Source organism: Bombus affinis, unplaced genomic scaffold, assembly GCF_024516045.1.
Source record: "Bombus affinis isolate iyBomAffi1 unplaced genomic scaffold, iyBomAffi1.2 ctg00000078.1, whole genome shotgun sequence".
In the NCBI taxonomy this organism is placed as follows: Eukaryota; Metazoa; Arthropoda; class Insecta; order Hymenoptera; family Apidae; genus Bombus; species Bombus affinis.
This window is the reverse complement of record NW_026108827.1, coordinates 17761-37946: the sequence shown is the minus strand read 5'-3', so window position 1 is coordinate 37946 and position 20186 is coordinate 17761. Positions and strand designations below refer to the sequence as shown.

The 20186-nt window shown below is 35.1% G+C and overlaps 5 long non-coding RNA genes across 5 annotated transcripts; 3 read left to right on the top strand and 2 right to left on the bottom strand.

Annotated features, from left to right (window-relative positions):
• Positions 1-4533: 4533 nt before the first annotated feature.
• LOC126927181 (uncharacterized) lies at positions 4534-5655 on the top strand. The gene is made up of 3 exons (XR_007715263.1): positions 4534-4802; positions 4958-5279; positions 5496-5655. It is a non-coding gene; the product is annotated as an uncharacterized LOC126927181 (long non-coding RNA).
• Positions 5063-5544, bottom strand: LOC126927206 (uncharacterized). The gene is made up of 2 exons (XR_007715286.1): positions 5399-5544; positions 5063-5326 (listed from the first exon to the last, which is right to left on the bottom strand). It is a non-coding gene; the product is annotated as an uncharacterized LOC126927206 (long non-coding RNA).
• Positions 5656-9716: 4061 nt separating the features above from the next.
• On the top strand, positions 9717-10638 carry LOC126927191 (uncharacterized). Its single transcript, XR_007715272.1, has 2 exons — positions 9717-9925; positions 10277-10638. It is a non-coding gene; the product is annotated as an uncharacterized LOC126927191 (long non-coding RNA).
• Positions 10639-10698: 60 nt separating this feature from the next.
• On the top strand, positions 10699-11346 carry LOC126927178 (uncharacterized). Its single transcript, XR_007715258.1, has 2 exons — positions 10699-10897; positions 11014-11346. It is a non-coding gene; the product is annotated as an uncharacterized LOC126927178 (long non-coding RNA).
• LOC126927192 (uncharacterized) lies at positions 11073-11914 on the bottom strand. Its single transcript, XR_007715273.1, has 2 exons — positions 11343-11914; positions 11073-11232 (listed from the first exon to the last, which is right to left on the bottom strand). It is a non-coding gene; the product is annotated as an uncharacterized LOC126927192 (long non-coding RNA).
• Positions 11915-20186: the final 8272 nt, after the last annotated feature.

Sequence of the window (20186 nt, the reverse complement as noted above, 5' to 3'; positions counted from 1 at the left end):
AATTTATTATTTTAGACCTTAAATATTTTATTTATAAAATCTTTATTTAAACAAGTTACCATTGTCGCTACAATAAATCAATGAATGAAATCAGTTTAAATTTAAAATATCATTTCATAATTTTTCGTCACTTGTATCTAAAAACAACAAAAAAACGGTGTATCCACATCGGATAAATTAATACGCCCCGGCGCAAAATAAAACCAAGACGCACAGCTCTGTGGAATGCCAACGGTCTAACGCAACGCAAACTTGAACTAGAACTCTTCCTAAAACACCAGCAAATCGACATAATGCTCATAACTGAAACCCACTTCACCGACAAAAACTACCTGAACATAAACGGATACAAGTTCTACCATACCCAACACCCCAGCGGAAAGGCCCACGGCGGCACCGGAATCATAATCAAATCAAACATTAAGCACTACGAACTTCCACCATTCCAGAAAGACTACCTCCAAGCATGGTCTTGAAGACTGTCATGGTACAATCACCACTTCAGCTGTATACTGCCCTCCAAGACACTCCATCGCCAAAGAAGACTTTGGCGACTTCCTGGACACCCTGGGCAATAGATTCATAGCTGGAGGAGACTACAACGCCAAACACACCCAATGGGGCAGCAGACTGGTTACAGTAAGAGGCAAAAACCTCCTCAACAGCATAATAACCAACAAGCTCAACTACCTTACCACATACGAACCCACACACTGGCCCACCGACACAAACAAAATACCCGATCTCCTTGATTTCCTCATAACTAAAAATATCTCGTCAAGACACGTCCAAATCAATTCCTCGGCTGATCTCTCCTCTGATCATTCCCCCGTGATAGTAACAGTCAGTTCAACTATCATCGAGAATACACGTAATGGCTCCATACATAACCAACACACCAACTGGCAGCTCTTTAGAGAAGTCTTTACACACACAACTTCAGCCTCAACTTCACTAAAAACCAATGAAGAAATCGAAGCAGCCACGGAATACCAAAACACGAGCATAATAAACGCTATCCGCTTCTCCACACCGGCAAAAACGTCCATCAGCAATCACGAATACCCCCAGTACATATTAAAAAAAATAGCAGAAAAACGTAGACTAAGAAGCATATGGCAGACCCATAGAACACCGGAGGACAAACGCAAACTAAACAACGCAACTAGAAAACTATCCTAAACTATAAAAAACTACAATAATGACCGTTTTCACAAATATCTCGCCAGCTTGTCCCCCACAGCCGACTCCAACTACTCACTATGGAAGGCCTCCAGGAAACTCACGCGCCTCCCACAAATAATACCTCCAATCCGCCGTCCGCAGGGTGGATGGGCGCGTAGCCCTATAGAAAAAGCCAACCTATTTGACAAACACTTGACTGAAGTATTCCAACTCCATTCCTCCATAGCTGCAGCGGACGTTACCGAATATCTGCACACTCCCTTCCAAATGCCCCTCCTATTGAACCCTTCACTTCTTTAGAGATCATAGAAGCAATCAGTCGCCTAAACCCCAAGAAAGCAGCAGGTCACGACCTAATAGGAAATAAAGCAATCAAGGAACTTCCGATAAAAGGGATTGCACTCATCGCATCAATCTTTAACGCTATCCTCCGCCTTCAACACTTTCCCAAGGCTTGGAAAATCTCACTGATCACCCTCATCCCTAAACCCGGTAAACCAATATATGAAACCAGCTCCTATCGCCCAATCAGTCTTTTACCTACCCTGTCTAAACTATTCGAGAGGATGCTCACGAATCGTCTCCTTCCACTCCTAGAAGAATTGAAAACGCTCCCAGACCACCAATTCGGCTTCCGAAAACAACACTCAACAGTAGAGAAAATCCACCGCATAACCCACATGATCAGCCAAACCCTTGAAAAGAAAAAATACTGCTCAGCGGTATTCCTAGACATCCAACAGGCATTCGACAAAGTATGGCATCAAGGGCTACTCTACAAGCTCAAAAAGATCCTACCCCATCCATACTACTCCATCTTAAAATCCTACCTAACCAACAGACAATTCATAGTTAAATGTCTAGGCGCCACTTCCGCAACATTCCCAATAGAATCCGGCATACCCCAAGGTAGTGTCCTCGGACTCCTACTGTTCTCCATCTACACTGCCGACTTATCTATATCAAACGAGGTAACAATAGCAACATTTGCCGACGACGCAGCACTATTAGCTACCCACGCAGACCCGGCAATTGCCTCATCCACTCTCCAGCGAAGTCTCGACTCCATGGAAAAGTGGTTCCAAAAATGGGGTTTCAAAATAAACGAAAAAAAATCCTCTCATGTAACCTTCACGCTCCGAAAACAAACCTGCCCCCAGGTCACCATTAACAACACAATAATCCCAAGCAAGGACTCCGTAAGATACCTGGGCATGACCCTGGACAGGAGGCTAACTTGGAAAAAACATATCTCAGAAAAAACAAAGCAACTAAAGGAAAAATTAAGAAAATTCTATTGGTTCACGGGCCGACGCTCCAAACTAAACATACAGAACAAAATAATAATCTACAAGGCCGTAATAAAACCTGTCTGGACCTACGGAATCCAACTATGGGGAACAGCAAGTAATTCCAACATTGAAATACTCCAACGCTTCCAATCGAAAACGCTAAGATCCCTATCAAATGCACCCTGGTATGTTACCAACGAAACAATCCACCGTGACCTCAAGATACCTACAGTCAAAGATGAAATACACAAGTCCAGAAGCAGATATAACACAAGAGTCAACAACCACCACAACCCACTAGTCACCCAACTACTGGACACGACGGACCGATCTACAGTTATCATATTTTATATAAAATTAGAAGGGACCTTTAAAAAATTGCATGCAACAACACACTTACAGGAACTCTTGAATTAGTTTTTCTACATGCCTGATTATGTCTTTATATGTATATGTCAATTCAAATTTATTTTCTTAAAAGTCCCTTAATGAAAAACTAACACTTCATACTAACTTAGAACTTTTGAGTTCTTAGAATATTCTGATTTAGTCACTGGCTGTACAATAAATTCATTTACAGATATTATATTTCCACCAAGAGCTAGTTTTATTATGAGCCTTCCTGCATCATCATCGAATCCTTCTATTTGACCATAATTATTACTTTGTTTTCCAGCTATAATTTTCACAAATGTTCCTTTCTCGATTTTAACTTCTTCCTCTTCTTTTTAGGAATCTGTATTTTTGGTATCTGTAGTTTCATACCTTTTGGTCGTAATTCTGGTATGACAGCTGCTACTAATCTGTAATAGTTAGAATAAACGATTGTGAAATAAAAAATGATGTTCTCTGTTTACTTTCCAATAAGTGATGTATTAAACACATATAATTAATTTAATCTAGAGTAAAATTCATACTTTTCATTTCAACCAATTCCCTTTCCTGGTTGCCATCCCATTCCCCGTAACATTGCTACACCAAAAGCATCAATAGGAATTTTTTCATAACCTTCTAACGTAGACTGAAAAATAAAAAACAATATTTATAATATGCAAATGTAATACATCTGTGCATTGCACATCAATATGTTGATAACGTACCTGTTCTTTGCCTCTTAATGATTCATCTTCTACTAAAGGTAAAGTTAAATCATTTGTTTTAGTTTCATGTTCATTCTTTGACTTAAGTTCCTCAATGATTTCTTCCGCCGCTTGCTCTTCTAAAGTAACAACTTTATTTTCACTATCTTCAACTGGCTCTTTCTTTATTGATATTATTGGCGATGCTTTTCCATTAGATAGCTTTGATTTTGCCTCGTTAACACTAGCGTCTCCTACCTTTTCCTTATCTGCCTTCGGAAGGAAAATGTCTGCATCTATTTTATTAAGAATTCTATCATGCCAGGGTTTTGAACCTAGTAATGGAATAATTAGAGGTTCATCCTTTTTTTCTTCCTCACTGAAATAAAAAAATTGTTTTCAAATATATATATTCCGCTATTGGTGATTTTTATAGATTAGGTTGAGGTTATATGTTTCTTGATTATAAATTTTACTTTTTGAACTCACCCTATTACTTTAATACCTTTCTCATCAAGGCATTCAATGTAATCAACTTTCTTTTTTTCTTGTGGAATAGCATTTTTTCTTAATAGATTTCTTAATAGATTTTGCAAAACCGAAGGAAATCTTCTTTCCTTCTTCTGCCATTTGTTTGTTATTTTAACACTGACTTATAGACCAATACACATGTATATACTAGACATAAAGATTGATGTCACTTGAAACTATGTATATGAATCTAATATCTTATTATACTTTATTAATCTACTCACAATTACTTGCACATTACTAAAATTTCATTCCGACAATATATCAAGCGCCTGAATAAGTGACATTAAAGTAAACATATATGAGAGAGGAAATAAGAAGAACTGACGCCTATGGTTTTCTATGTTACAGAGCTAGTGCTGCACCATACGGCCAAATGCCGAAAGTGGCTAGGATATCCCAGAGGGAGTAGTGCTGCACCACGCAGTCCAATGCCGAAGGTGGCTTATGCTAGTATATATACCTGTCTATACGTTTCAATCAGAAAATCGATATTATGTGTTCATGTGAAAGTTCACATTTCCTTAGGAGCTGTATTTTGATAGATTTAAGCTTCTAATGGAGCATTTTAAACGTATAGAGTATACTATGAAGTAGAGTGCGGATCATTTTATATTCATAGAAAATTTGATTGTATGGAAATGTACAAAATGCTCATGATATGCAAAAATATGCAAAATATTCAAAGTAAACCAATCATCAAAAAGTTTAAAAGGTGAAACAAATTTCTTTAATAACACCTAGATTAATTTTTATTTGTTAACGATCTACATTCTACTACGCTTTTAATTCTACCCTAGTTTATGCACCATAGCGCATGACAGCGCTATTATGTCCTTTACAATTTATTCAAGATCATTCTATTTTCAGATCAGACTCTCTATTTTTCTTTTTGCATCCTGAAAATTACCGTATAGAGATGTAAAACGAAAGCTATTGCTCGTTAAAATTTGACGTACTTTTGTTTTCATGAAAATATACATATGTTGAATTAAATAAACTAAACTATTGATAATCACATTGAAAGTATATATATTTATATATAACTTAGATTTCACAGATTATTTCGATATTGAAGTACTTCTTATGTATTAACGAAGAAGATAAAACATACTAATACAAGCATAATTCAACTGAGCGATTATGATAATGTTAATGCGCATCTCCGAACGTGCAGAGGATAAATGAGCAGGTAAGTTGCTCCCATCACTTTCTCCTTTGTTTCATGCAACTGTAACTCTTAGAATGTAATGTATAAATGTATATAACTATCCTTAATCGCATTGACGAAATGATGATAGACACAATTACTTGTTTGTCAGTTGAAGATCTTTTCTTTCCTCTTACTACATATTTATGTACTCTTAACTTGTCTTTTTAGCAATACTATCGCTCGTTTGTTCTACAGTTTTCAGAATTCTACCTTTTAGCGTTCTACACACGATCGGAGCGTAAATGTGCCCGTAGTCTGCCTGTTCCTATAAGCTACTTTAAACGATCATCTTTGATTGTGTTGGCTCGTAGATCATAGAGGAAGCCATTTACCTATTTTTCGGAACAAGAACTACAGTTAAAAACAGCGACCAATTGAGAACAGTAGTTAAGTCCGCGAGTAGAGAGGTGAGCGTGTTTTAGCTGCGACAACAGCACACGGTATGCAGATACGAAGCCGGGGTAAACCGGGAAGCCGTAGTTCACGGACCGTAGTAAGCGTGGTAACTCTAAACAGTCAACGACATTTGAAAGCCGGCCGCACTCTGGAATTCAGGTAAATTTACCTCTTTTTCGTCTTAAATTTTCATTGACATTTCTCTGCTTATAGATTATTATACGGTTAGAAATGACATATTTTTGGAGATATCGAGGAATGGTACTTTTAAGTAATTTTGATTTTCATCACTCATAAATTGAACCGAGGAAATTCCATCGATTTATTTACCGGCTGTTAAAAAGTTTTAATGAAATGGGACAAATGGTAATTAGTTGCGAAAATAAGGACAGTTGTGCCAGAGTTACAGTGTTTGCCTTTAATTTCAATTAACTGTACAGCCTGAACGTGGAGATTTTGTTCCTATGTAAATGATGAGATATACGACACACTGGACCGGTTTCTCGATAGTTAACATCTAAATGGTTAAATTAGGGAATGCTTTAACAAAGTTGATTCAAACATTTGATGAAAAACCCATAATTTACCTTTCTTAGAAATAGTCTTATACTCTTATATATCTTTTATACATTTTTCTTATATATAGAAATCTAACATTTATCAAATATGTGACAATTTCTACTGCAATCAAACATCTTATTTACTCTACGTAATGAAGCTAAGTTTAATTAACTTTCCTCAGTATCTTACATCACCAGTCACGCTCTCGATCCCGCTAGCTAGGCAATAAATCATCAAAAGTCGAGTTACAATTACGTTCTTATCCTACTTCAGAGCCCCTCACCTATCCGCTATCCAATTTCCTCTTCGAAATCCCATCGTGAAACCGACAATTAACTACTGTTCATCAGCATACGTACAGTTGACGGAATCGACATAATGAGACAGCGGAGTTAAATGTTAAAAAGTTTGCATATTTTATAATTTGAATGGCGTAAGGGAAAATAAGATGTTTGATTCGCCTAAGATCGTTTCATCCTGTATGGCACCAACATTTCATAAAATATTATATAACACAATTTGGAAAACAGGGTTGAGAATCATAGTGGTGTAAGTTAGGCCATTGCCAGTTTTCATCAAATAATCTTCTGTGTTTATTACCGTAAAAATAGATTACATCTGTTCAAACCGTGGAAACAGAAATGGTAGAGAATAAAGTTACGACTTAATCGGTTCTGAAACCAAAGGGAAGATATGTTTGAGAGTAAAAATGAATTCAAACATTCGGAATTACGACTTAAACCACTATGACATTGAATTTGTCGTATGAAACCTACGCGTTGGGGAACGTGTTGAGGATGTCCCGAAACGTAGTTACAAATTAAGACAGGTCCGCGAGGCTAACTGTAAAAGAGCGAGCGTAACTGTGCGGAGTCGATGTTAACGGAGAAGATCTTCCTGCCGAAGATTTGTTCCGCTATGTCTAGACGTTCTATCCTTTGTTTCCTCGTTGCATTTTTTTACCTTCATTTTATCGCCACGAACAATGTTGCTCGTCGTGCTCTTAACCGTGCAACAGTCGGACAAAAACCCGTTCTATCTCGTATATAGCGTTCTGTTCGACACGGTCCACGAACTTACGGACAGATTTTTCGCGATTAAAAGAACAAGATAAGACAATTTCACGGTGATCTTATTGTTGTATATGTATACGGAAGTCCCATGGTTGTCGAAGTTTGTGCAGTAATTCTTCTTTCTCTTTCTCTTTTAATTATCGTTTTTTGCAGAAGAATGACCGTGGTGTAGAACATGATTGATGTTGATGGTGTAGTAATGGGCGGTGATGCTTCAAACGTATATAATACACTTGAGTTGTATCAAGCATGTTTTTACAACTTTGAGTCGGTTCTACGTGTTCTTATGTTATTGTAACGATTAAGTTACCATAAATATAGCAGTTTTCCCAATGGATCCACGCGTCGAGAGAAGCCATATCACGTAAAACATACATTTCCGTATAATGTTGTACAAATAACAGTCTAAGAAGAGTAGACACTCTTTATTACGATCATACATGTATATTGAAAATATAGCGATCGTTGCAACGTTATGAAAAATTATTGCAATGAAATATTTTGACGGTGGATACGTATCGTTAGCAGATGATTCACAAGTTTCGAATCGTCTGACGGTACTGGTGCGTTGAACTTTCAGTGGTTGGGCGCGTACGCGTGTCGGGTCGAATTCTAGTTCGATTTCGCGGGAGGTTCGACTTCGCTATGGTAAATGTAGTCGAGTGAACAATCGCACTACCGGATCTACGCGTAGTCCGGAACTCGGCGCATAATGCCGCGGAAACGGGCATTACAGGTCATTCAGAAGTTACGTCTCATAAATTAAAATACATAGAAGAATGGCAATTACATTCTCCTTTTTATTATTTATATTCTATTATTAGAACACGTATCATTTTTCAAAATTTTCCTTGCAATCTACAATTGTTTATGTTATCTTCCTATTGATCATCGACTTTGTCATTTGCATGTCTCATTTTCCTCGTGTTCGGCATTTCAATATCAGGGAACAAATTTGTATCTTCTACATGAAATCATCTCTTTAATTTCAGATAGACGAATATGCGGCTGCTTCTGTTCCAAATATCTCCGTTACTGTGTCTGTTGACGGAAATCGGCGCGGCTGGGATCGGTAAAGCATGGCAGATCCTGCCATACGCGACCGATTCCTGGAATCACCCATCATGGCCACGGCTCGACTCTTCCGCGTTCGAAGTTCGCAGCGTGAGCGGGGTTGGTCATCTCAATCCCTTGTTTAATTGTTGATTTTTTAAAATCTTTGTTTATTAATTCCAGGTTTTTTACATATTTTTTTTTTACATGATTTTTTTCCAGAATAAACGCTGAATTCTGATTGTAGGGTGGTACAGGCAAAAGTACCGATACGCGACGGTACGACATAGCCATGCATTATTACATTTTTTTTTTTTTTTTTTTTTTTAAGATTATTATTGTAACTTAAATTTAAGCCGCTGTTACGCTGTGCTTATGTGCGATATTTTAATTTATGTCGTGAAAGCCTGGACGCAAAAACAGGACAGTTCGTTAGCGTAAGAGGGAACTTCTTCGTTAGACTGAACTCTGTTGATTGACTATTGAAAGCGCAAAGCGTAATAAGTTATAGTAATTCTTTTGCACGAGATTAAATAATTCAAGAGCGTTATTTTTTAGTATTGATTATTTATTTTAAACATTGAAATTTACAATAAACATTTAGAATTTACAACAGAATTTGGCTAATAATTCAGTTGTATGAGAAAAATTTCAAGACAATTATCGATACATAATCCGACATCGCATTTTCTGCATTCTCTTATTTTTCACACAAACAACACATTTTCTTCTCGATAATTAGATGCGACTGTCCTCGAAACAGGTAGACAATTATAACGAGACATTATTGGCATTTGCTTACTGCCGTTACTAAGGAATACATTCATATTTATCTCACATAAATGTAATAGTATTACTTCTACTTGATCGGAAAAATCGACAAACGCGTATATCTGTCCTTAGGCCATGCGGAATACTTGCAAAAAACGCATATATGTGTTCTGAGTCTACACCCATAGCTTTCGCCCGGCGCATATACGCGCCCATACATGCGTTAATAAGATAAGAGGAAATAAAAGACAGATTATCGATAAAATACACTAACACATATGTAATACGTGGAGATATTACCACTCAGATTACACATATTATATATTATAAGGGAAGATGTATACCACGTATACATATATGTAGCACGAACATTTCAAACTTGTTTATAACGCGTGCGCACACATACATGCACGCACACGAACAATTTTTCGAACGATAATTATATTAATGATATATATTATGATAACCATTTATATTTTTTAAAATATGTTCTTATGGCATACATATTTATTCCACGCTTCATATCTATCCACATCCGTAACTGTAGGTGACATTGTTTTTTAACAATTTTGCTATTATTTCATAATTCTTTAATTCATATTTCAAAGTCGTAACAGATGTTTCTTTTTTTTCAAGTTTTTCCCACATTGGACTTATTTCTAGCAGCCATGCTTGCTTACAAAGCAATTTTATATCCGCGCAAGAATATTTTTCAGTAGATTTTATTATGTGGTTTACAATATCCATATTCTCTAATAACTGGTTGCTAAGGTATTATTTGAACATATCGAGTCGAGTAACTTCATTTGGTAATGATACGTATATTTTCTTTTCGAGGCATCTGCGTAAAGCTGCATCAATGTCCCTAATAATATATTTACAATAAATATTATTGTTCTGTTATATTAATAATAACGAAGGAATATTCCGAACAACACAATAATTAAGATTAAGATAATGAATAATTATGATATTAAGATATTTTCTACTTAGAAAACATTGAAATAGCGTGATATACATAGCAAGGGCAATTAGTTGCAGCCAAAAGAACTACATTAGAATTTTCGTTAGATACTAATCCATCCAATCTAGAAAGAAGTTCTGATCTGAATCTCTTTGAAGGTTCAGACAATGTACAGTTTACTCCTTTATTTGTGCCTATCCAGTCAATCTCGTCGATCAAAATAATTGTAGGCGAATAATTTTAGGCAAGTTCAAATAAAACCTGTTCAATTTAACAAATGTATTTATTATTTATTAAATATTATATTCAAAATTCCTTAAATTCATTGTTTCATCACGAACGTAATATCATTTCGTTTTCCAAACAACTATTCTATTTATATATGATTATTATTATATATGATATATTCCAGAATCTCTTCTTCATAGACAAAGGAAATCAACTTACACGGATATACTTCTCGGAATCACCTCTCCATTTGCTCACCAATGAGCTGGCCGTTATGTTAAAAAAGGTACAGTGGCATTCTGTTGCGACTGCCTTCGCCAACATCGTCTTCCCTATTTCGTAATTGCTTGTATAGCAGAATACCTTTCCAGGGAGAAAATGGGCCTTTAAAAAAGATAAGGTACTTGAGGAGATACACAATGGCCTCCTTAATAGCAGATTTACATTCCTCTAGGCCTACGATGTTGTCCCAATATACATTTAATTTTGTCAGTATGATTTCCTGCGACAATACAAAGATGAAATGGCGCATAATCTCCGTATTAATTTCCGTAAATGTTATGTAATTCGTTATTTAAAGCTTTACTGAAATCAGTATTTACAATACGTATATTAATCGAAAATAACTTACGCATGAAATGTCTTCAATAATCTTCCATAATTCCAGATTGTCTATATAAAGCTTCTGAGCCTATTTTGATATCTTTGATTGCGTGGATTGTTCCATTAAGATGTTAAATAGCTCTCCTCTTCTGATGAAGATTCATCGCTTTCATTGGCGAAAATTGGTGTCAATGTTATTGCGAGATTAATATCATCCGTAGCGTCACCCGTCATCTTCTGTTGTACATTCCTCCTTTTCACAGACTCACTTCTCGTTTCTTTGCTAACAGATTTGACACGTTTTACTACTTCTTCGAAGATTGAATGATATTGTAATCGATACGTTGAATACGTTGAGAACGTTGAATAGTGTTAAATAATTTAAATTCTTACACTTTGTTCGCATTTGTCATTTCCCTCGTCTTTATTTCCTTTTCAGTTATTTTCTTGCACAATATAGGATATTTTTGGAATTTCATCTTGTAATAATAATTTTCATATTCTGTAAGAATAATTTCCAAATCGACGTTGTCGCAGACTCGATATTTCCGAGGTAGACGAGCTTCCCGGATTAATACATCGCTAATGTCTACATATCTAAAAAATATAATTTTTAATTCATTGAACAAATTTTATGCTATGAGTACACACTATACGATAATCATCAATTAACTGTTTTATTTCTCGGTAAGACAGACAAAAAGAATGTACTGTCTATTTATTATTATATAAATCCTCGGCGATAATTTTTTGCCTTCTGCTTTTTAATTTCTAATTTTTAAAGTTTGAATTTATATATATTTTCATTTATAACTAGTTAATCTACGTTATCGATTGAGTTATTCTATAACTACTGAGTTACCGATGTCGATTTTCAAATTTTGGTTCCTTCCCCTCTTTCCGCACTAATTTCTATTTCGATTGGTCACCGATACTATTCGAAAAAATTGCAACTAAGAAGATATCTAAATATATACACATAATATAAATTTATAAACATAATTTTGTTATCTACTATCTTGATACGTGCAAAGATAAATCTTAATGATATATAATACAGCGTAAATGGTTATAAATAATTAATTATTGACAATAATTATAAGAATTATCGAAAGAAAAAATCATAGATACTATGTGCGAGTGTAAAATATCGCAAAAAATGAACAACAATTGTGAAAAACGCAATATGGCAAATCAATGACAAAACACACTCATGACTGTCATGGAAGTTCCAAAGTCTAAAATCTAGAATATTCCTTACCTCTTTTCGCAAATTATGAGATATCTTATTTGTGGTACCTTGCAGCGATAAATCACCGTTTATTGTAATAGTTTTAAATGTGATAATGATATCCTTGTATTGACTATCGTTTCTCGATAGTTACGAGAATTTTCGTTTATTACTTTGAGACAATCCGTCACTTCCTTTCTCTTATAAAGTTTCCCTTCAACTCCGTTGAAAACTGAGCATCAAACAGGAGACGAACGATTTGTTGTCATGGCAATGTTAGTTCACACGTAAGCAGGGTGCGAATATAATGATGGAATAGTCGAATCCTGTCTACTGTATAGTAAGATGGATGCGACATGGAAATAGAAAGAGAAGGCTGTATATAAGCATTTTCTGTCCTTGTTTAATCAGGCATGCACACTAGTGGACACTGACGGCGCTTGTTTACCGTTGTTACACATTTCCGGTACAAGTACGCGGGCATTAGAGAAGGACGGAACGGTCTCTCTCTTTACCCCTATATCGCGTTTTTAGTTCGCTCACGCGCTCTGTACTTATATCTATTACATTTCCACCATAAGCAGCGGCCGTGCAGTGACTTACAAAAGTTTCGAACTCGCGGACGTTTAATCACGTTCCCTACTCCGAAGGGGTAAGTACAAAGTTGCTCGTCTCAGTACTCTTGTTAGAAGTTTTATCATCTTTTTCATTTCGTGGCTACAAGTTTTTCCAGGAAATTCTTATCGTTTTACAAGGGCTGTGGGACACAGTGACGTCAGCTATCGATCATATACGCGAATTTGTTGTAAATTAATTAGGAGAATATCTGGAGTTCTTTATCGTTGTCAGCTGTAAAATATTAGAATTTTTCATTTATAATTGTCATATTTTCGACTCTTCCGTTGCCAAGACCATCTTGAAAGATTTTTGGTATGTTCCATCACCCTTGTTAAAAGTGTGCCCATTGGTTAGATATATTGATTTTAAAAACCAATACGTATATCAAGTTTATTATCTCACAGAAACAAAGAAATTCGTTTTATTAACGAATTTTCGATGTTTCTTCTCAATTTCCTATAGTATCGAACGAAGAACATTATTTGATCAAACGTTTCATCGTTCAGATTGTATTTCGTTTAAAAAGATTGAAATTGATATTGAGATAAGATCAAAAAGTATCCGTTGTTCTCGAACATTCTAGTATTCCTTCGCCGCCCGGGAGAAAGACAGGTATGAAGAAAGAAGATATTTTTTTTATTAACTTTTTAATATTGATATTTCGACAAATATTGACGTGTGCAGTGAGAAGATCCAGTGAAATTTTGAATAATATCGTTTTAATAATTTGTGAAACGAATTAGTTTGGTTTTTTCCATTTTTATTAGTTTCCGTCAATGCTGATTGACGCGCCACTCCAGTTTCCATTTCCGTTTCTCGAAATTTTCTACGTCCTTGGTCTTTGGGACTCTTTGCCCAGGTAACTGCATTGCTTCTGGGTACGTCTCACCGTTCGGGTCTCTCGAGCTTTCGGTGTCAGTTGTTACCGTTGAAGGAAGAGAAGCTGGTGACGGATATTATCGAATAAATCGTTTATTCTGGAAAAGTTCGAGTAAGTTCGTTCTGTTTGAATAAATCAAGACATAGATCAATTTTTATCGTATCATCGTGATTCGCCATGTCGTACGTTTGGTTTCGGGATAACATATGTTTTTAATTTGGTACTTTTAATTTGAAATTTTACGTCTATGATCGTGACAGGAAGATACTTTCAGTGAATTATAAATATTTCAAATTATAAATTATAAATATTTGTTATAAATTACAATCATACTACGGGGAAAAGTGAAACATATGTTTTCTTGTGGAACATGTGATAGTAAATTATTCGAAGCATAATAATGCTTAATTAAACATCTATACGGTAACATTTACGGACGAATATTCGGGTAATATTATCGCGTCGCTCTAATCTGGCATTTAATGCTTTGATTGCGGTCTTTGAAATGGCATCGCAGATGCTGGTATAATATCACACGAAAAAGGAAGGACCAGTGGTTAATGTTGCAAGTGCACCAGTGCGTTGCAGCCATCGGGCGTGGCTTTGACGCCGGTGCCGCGGAGAGGCGCAGAACGTGTTCGATCGATCCGCGAACGCAGCCCGTGCTCATACTGCGACAGAGTTCGTTTCAGTTAGTCTCAGTCGCTGTTTGGCCGTCGATAGCGTATAGTCGCGCCGGCCGACGATTATTTTTTCTTTTTTTGTTTCTCGATAATTCTCTCGCAACACTCGTTCTATACGTACACCATCAGTTTATCGCGTGATCATTGTTACCGCTTCCCCTACTTTGTCACGTCCTTCAAAGAAGATTTTCCTTCAGTTTTTTGTTGTTTGGGGAAAATTCATCGCTCGGACACATGGATTTATCGACACGACGGTTTATCGAGGCATCAGCGTGATGTACTTTTCAAGTTTCATATTTTCTCTATGATACTTTCTAAGGAGAATTTAGAATTCGAACGATATCAATTTCCAGGAAATATAGGTCTTTATGAGACCATAGGTTAGGTTAGGACCATAGGATAGGTTTGAATTTAATTAACTCTCTTATAATTGGTATTTCAATTTTTTAATTCCTTAAATTTAGCTTTCTTTATGCTGTTAGATGATGTAACGCGGGCATTTTATGATATATCGAATATATTCGTATATATTTTACTTTATACATTCGATAAATTTCCTTGGTTGGCCGGCCTGCAACCCACATACGGCACTTAATAAAAATTTGTTTCGTTAGAGGTCGGTGTTTGTTCGTCTTCGTCATAAAAATGTCATGACGTCATATCATATCACAAGGGTTCTTCTGAAAGCTAGATATTCGATAACAAGATTAATGGTTTTCGGTAGCTTGTAATGTCAAGCTTTGAACTGGCGGGATCGCTTTGCTGTCAAATCGCCATTCAGCAGCGACCATATTCTTTAACTACGTTCAAGACCTATATCACGCTACAGAAACCATCAAAGGAGGATAATTGCAAGTTAGTTGCCTCTTAGAAACGAGACAGTTGGTTGTTACTTGTTATCCGTAGTTGGTAGTTGTTCTCCTTAGTCGCCACATATTATAGAGACGACATTCATAGTCACCAGTTGCCTTCGCTAATAGTTTCTTGTTGTCTGTAGTTAGTTCTCGTCATCGCTATGTATTCCATCAATCACGTAAAATTTAACATATAGGATTTTATTCTTTTTTATTCTTTCTGTAGGAAGATTCTTTAAGTAATATGAATTTAAGTAACTATTTTATGATACAATAAAGTGGAAAAACGATTATTTTACGTAACGTAATTTTTTAAAGAACTTCGAATTTAAAGGATTCAGATAGATATCTTAAACGTAATTAAACCCTCCATATCGTAACAAATTGAAAGAAATTGCGCAAGAAAGTTAATACACTTAATGCATAAAACATATATTTAAAATCCAAATGTAGGCGTTGACGCGTGCGTGCTACATGTTCGAAACGTTCGTTACATCCGCGATAAAATTTGTAACGACGAAGAAGCTTAACATATGGTGTGCTTCAAGACGACAGTAAAAAGTGTTGTCGTATTTTTCGAAATTTCTTCCATTCTTAATAAAAATATATTGTATAAATATAGTAGGATTTTTCAAATTTAAATAGTTATAATGATTTGAAACTTTACAATCGTACGGTTCTGTTTTATCCTTTGAATATACCTGTCATTTTCATATCTCCTTTTAACTAAACTAAATATTTGGAAATCCTATAATTTGTACACTTCTATTTGTGAATAAGATCGATGAAATTAAAGCGTAACTATGCTTTCAATAATGGCTTCGATGTATTGCTCACCATTATGGCGGATTAACGTCTCTAAGTGATCGACCTTAATCACTAAATGGCAGCCGCGATTCAGTGGTAGAGCCTTACACATGACGGACATTGCAAGCGCTTGTAAGACGTCTATCGTGAAACGTTTCCAATAGCATCGATTACGACGACGGTGAAATCCGAATAGAAATATATATCGCGTATCGCTTCAGCCTGACATGTCTTAAAATAGAATCACAATTTTTCGTTCTTAAAAAAAAAAAAAGAAAAAAAGAAAAAAAAGTCTATAAAAATTATATGCAAATAAAATAGATAAATGGATAAATGGTTGTACAAATTTATAAAACAGATATTACAAATATACGTAAATAAATTATATATTTATAAATTGTTTGTTTAAATATCTGTTTGTTTAAATAAATAAAAGGGATATTTACGACTTACAATGAACGTAGTCCTGTTTTTAGTTTTAAACAAAGCAAAAATGGATAACAACTTTTTAAAATGTAAAACTCAACGCAACAGTGGTTTTTTTTAATTAATCAATAACGTTCAAAGTTAATTAATTTAGAGTTGTTTGTACATTTTGTATGCTCGCCGTATTTTAACGTTTGATGTGTAACGTTTGATGTAGTACTTGATGCCCGAAAAATCGAAAAATAATTAAATTTGATCGTTTCGTCGAATTTACAAGTGTGTATATTCGTGTGAAATCCTATGTGCTTGTGTATGCTGATGTGAAAGGCGGTAATATATTTTTCTTTTTTCGATTATTGTTGTCAACTTTTGTGTGGAATAAATCAATTCCGTGAATAGAAGTGCAATCAATACAGCTTACTATGAAATGATAGCACAACAACAGTACATATCGCCATTGACGTCAGCTTCACAAAATTTCTCGAGTATCGAGGTCGTCCATTTGGGTTAAGAATTTATTTCCAAAATGCCACAAGCACGAATATCTTATGGAAATCCACTGTATTTCCACTGTAATTTTTAATAATCAGATTCCATATTGTATGCTACGATTCGAGGAAAATCCGCAGCTAATTATTATCTTTGCTGCCTTTAAATACCATAAATAGTCGTCCGTAAATTTTAAAAGATTTTCTGTGCCATACTTATATTGTGTATTTTAGTCTTAAGGTGCGGGTCGTGTTCAATTAATCGAAAGTGATGAAACTGTAATGGGTCACGATAGTCAAATATTAAAAATGGTCTCGTTGGCTACATTTAAAATCTTTACGAGATATATATGCATAGTACGTTGCTACTAGCAACGGGTAGCGATGAGCAATAGAGAACAGTACCTTCCTTATCTCGTCGTGATTATGTACATACCAGTAATGCACAGTACTCGTACTGAATATCTTACAACATCTACATAGATTTTCAGATTTGTTTCGAATATTACCAGCATAACCATGATAGTAGAATTCTGTTACAGTATTAATTCTATAGTGCCGTTATGCATAATACAGCCCTAAAATGTTTCTACAAATATACGAATATTTTCGTCAGCTACTATATTCCAACCATGGCTTATTATGAAAGGAAATATATAACGAAATTACTTGTTTTTTTAGACTAAATTAGTTTAATTTGAATAATTTTAGTAATTGTGTAGGATCGAACAACAACTTATCATTAGCTTCACTCGAGACTTGATTGCACGTAGCAACGTAATTGCGTTGGAACTGAGGATAGAAAACAATGTCAACCGTTAGACGCGTCTGGCGAATGTGTAACGCGTGAATAATAGATGGCGGCAATCACGTGAACCCTACTTATAGCTGTTTCGGCTTATATCGTAGCATTCAACCTAGGGTATAACGATAGGGATCATTAGAAGTTCAAAGGCCGGCTGATCAGCCTCATTTTGTTCCATTTTTTAGTCAAGCGATGAATCGACAAATTGTACAAATTTCGATGGTTATCACAGTTCTCTGGGAATTTTGAAGCGCGGTTCATCGAATTTATTCGGATTGACTACAGACTCTTTTACGAGCAGCTTGAAACTCGATCTAGTTTCGAGAAAATGAAAAATTCGTTTTATCTCTTTGCTTCCCTGTTCCTTCCTTCCTCTTTTTTTTTGCTTTTTACATTGCGTTAAGACCGGCTAAATAATATTGATTGCCATGGACGTTGGCTGGTTCAAAATCACTGACATCGACGATAACAAAAGTAAGTTTGATGATCATTTATCTGAGCCGGTGTTATTCGACTTGAGCTCTGCACATTTGTTAATATTATTCTAGTAGGGATGAGATACTACAAATTTTAAATAACTTCGATTAAAATTATATTATAAAAATTATATTACATTAACGTTTAGAAGTCAATAAAGTGGAAAGAATTACGCGAGATAATGTAAATATAAATTACATTACAAGGAAACAATACGGCTAGGTAATTTGAAACATTCTGGCTAAAATTGCTTTCTTTCAAAGTTAGGACGTACAGTATTTACAAAGCAGATTAAGTATCAAATGGGGTACTTAAGAAAATTCATGTTATCATTCTTTAGTAAACATTTTCAGGTTATAGCCTTCTGCAAAAGCTGCTTTTCGTTACGTTAACGTATTCATTATTAATATTAATCATATTGTTCTTATCTCCTAGGGGCATAACAATCCATTTTTATATTGTGTTAAAGCTAAATTTCTATTATATTTTCGCAAAATTTTCTTTCGTTTTATAGAGAAATGATAGATACACAGCACTTTTTGTTTTATGTTATTTTATATTAAATTGGAGAAAGGTGGATCGCACATAATTGAATAAAATAATATAATGCAAAAAATATCGTACATCTATCATTTCTTTATAAACCGAAAGAAACTTTTGGAACAACCTAATATTTCTCTCCAACGACACTTCTACGATGTTAAAATATTTGATAAAAATATTTGATAAAAATATTAAGAAATTCTAATATTGATTTAAACGTATCGATTTATTTACTTTTCGCTGTCAGAAATTGTTAATTATGATTTCCACTTCAAAGCGTATTTCATATTATGAGGATAAATGATCAAATTCATCTCTAATATACACGTTAGAGAGTCATTTATAGCTGCAATCCTGTTTACCGCTCATATTCCTGGAACTCGATAATTCACTAGGCGATTGCTTTAACCGTGCAGAATACATCCATAAATAATTAATCGCTATTAATATTCCATCGACTTTTGAAAATCCCTGATGTGATCTATTTCACGTGATGAGAATACGTGTAAAGTGAGGTTATTGCTTGATTATCTTTAGTCGAATAAATCGAGTGATTCAAATTATAATGCGGAAGAAAGTCAAAACTATGTATATTATTTTTTTCAATTTTTATGTATCATTTGACGGAAGGAAATTTGGTAAGTAAGGTTCACCTTCTTTAATGTCAATGACTTTGAGATATGTTATTAAGCTCCAAATTCTAAGCAATCTTCTATATATATATATAACATGCGTATAATAGCCAAAGTTCAACTCCCAAGTATACGCAAAGCTTTTATTTTCAATTTATGCGATACCACTATGTTTCATGAATTTATTTGCTAACGGTATTGAAACAAATAACAAGCAGAGGACGAACTATCCGTGAACTGTTTTGCCAACGAGTACGCTTCCAATATTTTCTGTTTGAGAAAACACACTTGCTGCTGTTGCAACTCCAAATATTTTTACAGCCGACGCTTTTGCCATGAATCATCGGCTAACATATAAAATAGAGAAAAGCCATAGTTGATTTTAATGGAAATTTAGAAAACCTGAAACTCGATATAGAAGGGAAAAATAAAGGAAAGGAAGGGAGAGATAATTGGAAGCTTGGGGCCAGGTTTAATTCACTGAAACCGGGCTGGTTGTGTCATCACGAAACAGAATTGCCAGTACGTCATTTCTGTGCTCCCGTCCTCGTAAAAACGGTTTCACTCGTTAAGAAAAAACGAATAGGCGGTGAAGGGAGAAAAAAGCAGACAGAGAGCGCTTTTAAAAAGCTGACGAAGCGTGCGTTGCCACAACGAGACACACGGTGCTATTTGTCGTTTTAAATTGCGCCGCAACTTGTTTTCGAGATCTTTGCTAGAGACACGTGAAAACACGTTGGAAGTATATTTCTTGTTTTTGTGGAATTTAGCTGGAAAATAAAAAATAACGTAA